A 9,689-nucleotide genomic window follows, 5' to 3' on the forward strand; every position below is an offset into this window, starting at 1 on the left:
GTGTGTATTATAATATGGAAATTATCCTACTCATCTTCTTTTCATATCTCACTCCCAAGACAGACCTCAGAAAAGAAGAAAATTCTTTACTTACTTCTCAGTCACTGTAATTTTCACCTTCTTAGCCCAAGGTTTTTTTTGTTTTTGTTTTTGTTTTTTTTGAAATATATATTTATTTATTTGAAAGTCAGAGTTACACAGAGAGAGAAGGAGAGGCAAAGAGAGAGAGGTTTTCCATCCACTTGTTCACTCCCCAACTGGCCACAATGGCCGGAACTGCGCCAATCCAAAGCCAGGAGCCAGGAGCTTCTTCCGGGCCTCCCACATGGGTGCAAGGGCCCAAGGAGCTGGGCTGTCTTCCACTGCTTTCTCAGGCCACAGCAGAGAGCTGGATCAGAAATGGAGCAGTCAAGTCTCTAACCAGTGCCCATTTAGGATGCTGGCACTGCAGGCGGCAGATTTACCTGCTATTCCACAGCACCGGCCCCAGCCCAAGCTTTCAAATGATTTGTCACTTTAAAAATAAATTAATTTTTGAGGAGTTTTGGGCTTAGCCTAGAGAAATTGCATACCCTACATTAGATTGTTCTGCTAATGACATCTTCGGTTAGACAGGCACACTTGTTACAATTAATGAAACAATGCTGAATTATTCTTAATTCACATGTGTATCTTTAGAAGTGCTTAGTTTTTATTGACGGAAAGTTCTCTTTCTGTTCTAGGATTTCATGTAGGCTACCATTCACATTTACTAGTTGTTGTCCTTGAGCTCCTCTTGTCTAGAGTTTCTCCTACTTTCCTTGAGAATTTTGAAGAGTACTAGTCAAGCATTTTGTAGAATGTGCCTCCATTAGAAATTGTCTGTTTTCTATTAGACCAGGGGAAATATATTTTGAGAGAGAAGACTTCAGAAGAAAATTATGCTTTCATCATAGTGTATCAAAAGTTTATACTATCAACATGACTTATCATGGTTTATAATGACTTTGACCACCTAGTTGAAGTCCTGCTCTTCTGATTTTCCCCTGCACACTTATCCTTTGTTCCTGTTTGCCATACTGTACTTCCTAGAAGGAATTCATTATGTACAGTTCACACGTGGGAGAGGAGAGTCTTGTACCATCATTTTGAGGGCAAAGTACCTATGTAAATAATTTGAAATTTACCAGCATTGGGAGATTTCCTGCTCAACTTCCATTTTTAAATTACTCAACCATTTATTAGTATAAATATGTGCTAGTGAATAATTATTTTGTTCTTGAGTGGTACTCCAAAACTAATTTATTTTTGATCAAATTGTTTTGGCTTTGACCATTGAGACTCCATTAGTTGTCTCTTAAGTCTTTTTCATGAATCTTTCTTTTTTCTTTTTTGCCAAGCAGAGTAAGACAGAGAGAGACAGAGTTATAGACAGTGAGAGAGAGACAGAGAGAAAGGTCTTCCTTCCATTGGTCCACTCCCCTAATAGCCACCATGGCCGGGCACTGCGCTGATCTGAAGCCAGAAGCCGGGTGCTTCCTCCTGGTTTCCCATGCAGGTGCAGGGCCCAAGCACTTGGGCCATCCTCCACTGCTTCCCAGGCCACAGCAGAGAGCTGGACTGGAAGAGGGGCAACCGGGACTAGTACCAGGCGCCTGAACCAGGACTAGTACCCGGGGTGCCAGCACCACAGGAGGAGGATTAGCCAAGTGAGCCGCAGTGCCGGCCTCATGAATCTTATAATTAAGAGTTTTTGTTTATTTGTTTGCCTGTTACACTACCTTACTTTATGTTGATATAAAATGCTCTAGACTCATTTTGTATGTTCCCTATCCTAGTCCTAAAATTAGTGATTTCTCCTAGGATCCATGATTTCCTTATTAGAGAGTGATGTTAGTAACTAAGATCTTTGTGTAGGTGTGTTTATTGCTGTGAGCTCATCCTGTGAGGCCTGCACTATCGGGATAGTGAGGCAATGGTGTTCTTTGACAAGAAGCACCAAAGACAGTTTCGGTGAACATGTCTGTTCATTAGCAGTTAGGCACAAGCTTTTATAGGGCAGGCAAAAGGGAGTAGCTAGCGAAGGGTAGCAACATTAATTCTATAGGGTGAAGCAGATACTGGAGCCTCTATGCTTTTCCAATCAACTTGAAGGTCACATAGCCTCTGTAGCCTTCCAGGTGGTCTGGGCCACACCTGGGAGCAGCTTATCTAGTTGACAATTACAAATCCCCTCAACAGAAAGTGGGGGTGGCAGAAATGTGTCTAGGACCCCTGCCGCTTGCCAGCAGTCAGGTCATGAGTGGGTCTCAGTGTGCTGAGTCCTCAACCAGGATTTTTGCAGGGGGCCATGGTGTGCCTTTTGCCCTCTGACCTCCTGCATAGGCTAGGCAGGCAGTCTTCCAGCCAGGCACAAGATCACCCACATGTTGCTACTTGGGTATTATCATGTCTAGGTAGTTGACAGATCAAGGAAATATAATACATAAACAAATACACACAGTCCTGTAATCTATATTATTGATAAGTTCACAGTAATGTCTTCAGTTCTAATCCATTACCATATGAATCATTCTAGCCTTCCTCCCTTATTGGTATATAATTTACCAATATCTGTTGTCAATTTATAGAACTATGCAATTCCAGTGTGTATACATAATGGCATCTAAATTTCTAAACTCAGTATTCCTGTGGGCAATGCAGTTATTAAGTAACTAGAATTGTAGTGCTTGTTTACAACTGTGTTTGTTTGTGCTTGGTTCACAGACACACACTTTTCCAGAGTTAATTGATGTCAATACTGTTTCCTCTACTTCTTTCAGAGAAGCTGTTTCATGCATTTGTAATATAGTGACAATGTTTTGTTACAGTCCACATTTCTTCCATAGATAACATGGCCTCCTAAATTATTTTTTTAATATGCATGCTTCAAGGCTCACTATTTTTTCTATATCTAAAGCACTCTAGGTTTTCACACTGTGTCATGTCATACCACTCATGATCACAGGACACATGATACTGACATATATATTTTGTAATTGTGGACACATAAATTATTACAGCATAAAATATCCACAGGATACTGAATCAGTATCATAAGTATTACAATCATGGATATATAAATGATTTCCACATTGCAAAATATCCCATGACGTCAGCTTTTCAGCTCTCTCATTCCCAATCTTTGGAAATCGTTGATCTGTTTCTCATCTCTATGGCTTTGCCTTTCTAAAATACCATATAATTAGATCCCTATACTAAACAGCCATTTTTGCTTCTTTCGCTTAGCATCCCCCACTCATGTCTTTTTATGGCTTAAGGGTTCATTTATTTATCTCTAAACAATGTTCCATGATATGGATATACCATAGTTTGCTTGGGGTCACAAGTTTTCAGCTTGGCAGCTTGGCTTCTTTGTTTTTGGCATTCATGAAAAGTGTTATTCATGTGCAAGTTTTTTGTACTGATGAAAGGCTTCTCTCAAAATAGTCACCATGTATCAAGGGAAACTCTCCTTTTCTTATTAAACAAGCCTGAAGCTTTCACCTTCTAAAAAATCTAAGCTTTCCGTTGTCAGAAATGGACTCATACACTTTCATTTTTAATTATATGTATATATTTAATTAATGAAGCAAATGAAGTAAGGCAATTTCTTAACAGAAACACTTGATTTTCCTGCACTCATTTTTGTCTTGTCTTTGCTAAAGTCCATATGAGTCTCATCTTCACACATACCCAGATATTTATTGAAGGCAAAAAAAAAAAAAAAAAAAAAAAAAAAAACGATACTTTCTCAAGCATAGGACTGGGCAAGATTTCTTCTAGCAGTGTGACTGCCACATATTGGTCTTGAACTCAAGACAGCTGTTACAAACAACTCCTCAAGGAATTTCACTAATTGCTAGCGACATATAAAAATCATGAAAGGCAATACTTGTGTCTTGGTAGTTTTTGATGATTTTTGTTCCTGTACATAGCTACAGAAAATACCTTTATCAAGCTGGTTTCAGGAATCATTTCGTTGGAAAGCATATGGTTCCCTTGTTAAGACACTGTTCAACCACATGAACATTCACTGATTTATTCCCTGCCAAGAGTCTGTGGGTGTTTTAACTGCCATGTACCTGGCAATGTACCATAATACTTCACTCTAAAACTAAAAGTCATTTAACATTTATGAAGATTAAAGCTAGTTGAAGATAGCAAAAACAAGACCAGAAATGTCGTTAGGTGCTTAGTGGAATTTTGTTTCACATTTATTACTTAGTCTTCAAAACAAATATATGTGTGGAAGAGATGTAGATGGGACATTAATGATATTCACATATCTCAAATTAGGAAAATTGAAATCACAGAGCCAAATTTATGTACTACATGTCTATGTGATTCAGAGGTATAATAAAGACAAAAGAGTCTGAAATCTTGCTACACAGAAAAGTTAAATAGAAAAAGAAAGCCAGTACATTTAGGAATAAAGGCAGTAAAAGCCACATGTACTGCATACAGAGAGAAACTATAAGAGCTATTGATCAAAGTGTCACTGAGCACTATATGTAGATGATTCTACAATAGTGCTGGATAGAATTTGCTGGTAAATTATATCATTATAAAATCAATTCACATTTAGTTCTTTGTCATTTGGAAAGATCATTCATCTCATAACACCTCCATTTCTGAACTCACCCTGACATGAGTGGGCAATGAAGTGGACACTTAGGTGAGATGGATGGCTAAATCTACATATGTATACTAAAGATATCCACTCTTCCTTTTTTTGAAAATATTTGCAGCCACAGTTAAGAGACTTTTGAGGTTTTCTGAGTTCATCACATCTCATATTTGAAGCTAAGTCTTTCAGGAAGCATTTCTGACAGCCCCACATGGTATTAGACACTATTTCTACAAATATTCTCTTCTGGAAACGTCCTAGCACTTTTCAAAGGTTGTAACTGTAATTCTCTCTGTCCATGTCTACAAACCACAATGAATAGTATGTTTTCTTGGTAAGCACTTGACAACTATTTGCTAATTCAGTTAGCTTGTGTTTTGGAATCGAAGCAAAATGGAATTATAAACAGTGGCTCTTTTTTTGTGAAAACATAAAAAAAACTTATATAAGTCCTATCAGTAGTCTCTGGCTCTTCGTTTCTAAAGTGGCAATGTAAGTAGTGCTTAGTGGAATTTTGATCCACATCTATTACATATTCTTCAAAATAAATATATGTATAGAAGAGATGTAGATGGAACATTAATGATAGTCACATATCTCAAATTAGGAAAATTGAAATCACAGAACCATATTTATGTACTTTGTGTCTATGTGATTCAGAGGTATAATAAAGACAACAGGATTGGGATCTTGCTACAGCCAGTACATTTGAGGAATAAAGGCAGTAAAAGCCCAAGAGAATTGCAAGGAGCAAATTAGATATTGTGCACAGGGGTGGGTGTTTAGCCTAGCAGTTGGGATGCTGGTCTTGACACCTGTGTCCCATATTGGATAACCTGGGTTCAATAACTAGACTGATTCTTAAGTCCAAGTTCTGCTACTGTAGACACTGCAAGACATTAACAATGGCTCAGTGACTGGGCCCCTACCATCCACGTGGGAGGCTTGAACTAAGTCCCAGCTCCTGACCTTGGCCTGGCTCAGTTTCAGTTGTTGTGAACATTTGGATGATGATCCTCTGGATGAGAACTCTGTCCCTCACACTCTCTGGAGACCACAATGAAGCCCCTGGCTTCAGGCTGGCCCAGTCCCAGCCATTGCAGCCATTTGGGAAGTGAACCAGGAATGGAAGCTCTCTTTCTCTTCCAATGCCTCTCTGTAACTCTGCCTTTAAAATAAATAAATAATTTTTTAAAAGTATTTAGTTGGCAACTCTCATCTACTAAAGATCAAAGATACAGCAGGAAATACAGGCACGACTTTGGTTATTCTGCCTTTTGACCATTCGACTAGCAGTTGCAAAAGGCAATTTTCATTAATTATACAGTATAATAAATGCATGCTGATTGTTCAGAAGTGTTTTGTGTAATATGTGCTATACATATACACAGCCTAATCTCAGGAGTGGAAGGTAACAGAGATAACAAGGTGTTGCAAAGTGGCAAACCAATGAAAAGGCCATATATGAATATAATTATTACTCTAAATAAATCATATATGTTATTTCTTCCTTTGTAGCTCTTATAAAAGCCCTTGTTCCTGTGTCTCAGTCTCAGTCTCCACGTGAAGCCTCATGAGGAAAAAGGCCCCTGTAACATGCGATGAAGTAGGAGCCAATACATTAATATGCTTAATGTGTGATAGTGAACTCTCTCCTCTAAGATCTTTCCTAAGATGCAGATTCTTACTGATTCCACTGAAACATCTGACTTCTTGGTTCTTTTGGAGAGTGGGTTTGATCCCAGGGATTTCTAATTCCTTTGCATCCTTCACAACCAGTTTTTCTTATTCTATCTGTCTACCAATTTGTGGTATCAAATGGGTCCTCTCCCATTTATGAACTCTGTCAGCCCAGTTTCCATGGAGTGTCGCTTGACTATGGCTCAATCCCACCTTCAAGGATTTGTGTGTGTGTGCGTGTGTGTGTGTGTGTGTGTGTCAGCTACTCCTCCTGCTATGTGCCCCTCTAAAACTGTGGGATGTTTCCATTTCAGCAATAGTTGTGGTTTAGTCTTAACTACTGTTGATCTTTGCCATTAGTCTGTTTTTCTTTTTGGGAGATTATTTTGGAGCATAGAGCTTAATTCTCAGTCACAAATCCCAGATGTATCTGAAGAGAGATGCCTTTTTACTACCTCTTAGTAATGAAGAAGGGGTGCCACTTTTCAGGTTCAACCCTCAAGTCTCTTATAAAGATTAGAAAACCCTTCACATAAGAGTCTGCTTTACCATTGTATCTTGGAGACAAATAATCTATAAACCTCCCAGGATTAAAAAAACACTTAAAACATTCATGTGAGCAAAATGAAGTTTCTGAATTGAGTCAAACAAATACACTACTAAATTTCACATTAGTTATAATAAGAAAGCATGAAATGATGAATTTTAGAATATCCATTACAATTGTCAAATATTATGTTTAACAATTTAAAAATGTTAATATTTGTAGAAACAAAATATAAATCTACATGCAATGTTGTCTGAATAATAAGTTATGTGACGTATTTGCCACACTTGACTGGACCTGCGCACTCTTTTTCTCATTCACTCTTAGCCAGGTGCTTCTTCCCAGTCTCCCATGCAGGTACAGGGGCCCAAACATTTGGGCCATCTTCTACTGCTTTCCCAGGCCATAGCAGAGAGCTGGATTGGAAGAAGGGCAGCTGGGACTAAGACTAGTGCCTATATAGGATACCAGAGCTGCAGGCAGAGGATTAACCTACTGCGCCATGGTACCGAGCCCTAAAACATTCTTGAATATGGATTTTCTACTTAGCTCAGATGTTTAAAAATATATTCCTAGAGAATAATTATTTTATGAGAATATTAACATTTTAAAATATTTATGACATATTACTAATTCCTAAAGAAGCATTGCACCATTTTTTTCCTGATACATTCTAAACTTCTTCATACTTGAAAGTTTGGAAGGGCAAAACATCCCAGGTATGAATCTGCCTTAATCATTGCTGTATCTCCCACATCCAATATAAAGGCAGTAATGTATATGTTGTGCAAAACATATTTGATGAATTATTGATCATTGAATGAATGAATGATGAATGAAGTAGAGTAGGAGAGGAACTTGTTATTAAAGAGAAAGCTATTTTTTTCTTCACAGAATGTGCTGTACCCAATGAGTTTATACAAAGTAAGTGAAACATTTTTATTAAACATGCTGGTCACAGGCAAAAAGAAAAAGAACATGGGTATTCTTTCCATCTGCTCTGTTAGAATTAACATGCCTGTGGATCATTGACATGTTTATCAATGACACTGTTCCTCCCCCAAGGTTTCTCTTATCAATAAATCATGCTGGCCAGTGCCGCGTTCACTCAGCTAATCCTCCGCCTGCGGCACTGGTACCCCGGGTTCTAGTCCCAGTCGGGGTGCCGGGTTCTGTCCCGGTTGCTCCTCTTCCAGGCCAGCTCTCTGCTGTGGCCCAGGTGTGCAGTGGAGAATGGCCCAAGTCTTCGGGCTCTACACCCGAATGGGAGACCAGGGGAAGTACCTGGCTCCCGGCTTCGGATCAGCGCAGTGCGCTGGCCGCAGCGGCCATTGGGGGGTGAACCAATGGAAAAAGGAAGACCTTCCTCTCTGTCTCTCTCTCACTGTCCACTCTGCCTGTCAAAATAAATAAGTAAATAAATAAATAAATCATGCTACTATGCCTAAGTACACCAATTCCAAACAAGAGAGTCATTCTTTTTTATTTATTTAATTAAAGGTAGAGGTAGAGAGAGGGAGACACAAAGAGAAAAAGAGAAAAATCTTCTATCCTCTGGTTAGATCTTCTATCCTCTCCAAATGGCCACAATGGCTATGAGAAGCCAGGATTCTGGAGCTTCTTCTGGGTCTCCCATGTCTGTGCAGGGGCCCATGGACTTGTGCCATCTTCCACTCCTTTCGCAGGAGCATTAGCAGGGTGCTGGACTAGAAGTGGTGCAGCTGGGACTTGAATCAGCACCCATAGCTTTACCCGCTATGCCACAGCACTGGCTCCGGTATTCTTAAAATCGTCTCTCCTCTCTCATCGCCACTTTCTGATCAGCACGGGAGTTTTGACCTGCTCCGTTTCTGACCTGGGCCGGTTCACCCCTCCTTAGGCAACCTGGTGGTCCCCCGCTCCCGGGAGGCCACCATATTGATGCCCAACTTAGTGCGGACACCCGATCGGCATAGCGCACGACAGCCCAGAACTCCTGGACTCAAGCGAACCTCCGGCCTCAGCCTCCCGAGTAGCTGGGACTACAGGTGCGCGCCACCGCGCCCGACTCTCATCGCCATTTTCAACTAATCACCAAGTCTCATCCACTTTACCCTTGCAATATCGCTTATCTTTGTTTATTTTCTCCAGGTTTACTGCCACCAGCTTGGTCCAAGCTTTTACTGCAGCTTCTCTGAATGACAGACATACTGTCATGGTTCACCTTATTTATCCACTCTTCCTAGTCTTCCGTCCAGGACAGTCTGCACAGTGCATCTAGAGCAATCTATCTAAATGAAAATAGAGCTTGGTCAAACCTTGCTTAAAGCCCTTTCAATGTCTTCTCATTGTTATTAAAATGAAGACCATAACCTTAGCAGCACAGCGGGGACAGCCTCACCAGACTGTCATACTCCACCATTTCTATTAATTCCACCTCCTGAGACTGTGGCCTTCTTCAAGGCATCTGCTTCAGGGTATTTGCAAATGCTTCTTTCCATGCCCACAGCACTGCTTTTCATTAACATCTACTCCCCCATTTCCTCATGATTATTCATCTTTTAGGGATCAGTTGAATTCAGCCTTTCTAATTCCAGATTCTATTACATCCTCCAGTTTCTCTCTGAACACCTTTTACTGTCCTGGGTACTTCATACCAAAAGTTTAACTTTGTGATTATTTATGTAATTGCTTTGCCTATGTGATGATCTTGGCTAGAGCTTCAAGAGGTCTGAAACAGAATCTGTCAATTTCATGCCCCTCTATCCAAGCTTTGGTCTTCAGAGTTGAAATTCAATAAACATGTTTTGAGTGAAAGAATAAATGATGGACAAA

At 39.9% G+C, this 9,689-nt stretch overlaps 1 non-coding gene across 1 annotated transcript; it reads right to left on the reverse strand.

The window, feature by feature from the left end:
* Positions 1–8,632: 8,632 nt before the first annotated feature.
* Positions 8,633–8,923, reverse strand: LOC149125652 (signal recognition particle RNA). The gene has a single exon (XR_016211451.1).
* Between the last annotated feature and the right edge of the window lie 766 nt (positions 8,924–9,689).

Source organism: Oryctolagus cuniculus, chromosome 7, assembly GCF_051225735.1.
Source record: "Oryctolagus cuniculus isolate XC-2025 breed Fujian yellow rabbit chromosome 7, ASM5122573v1, whole genome shotgun sequence".
Classification (NCBI taxonomy): Eukaryota; Metazoa; Chordata; class Mammalia; order Lagomorpha; family Leporidae; genus Oryctolagus; species Oryctolagus cuniculus.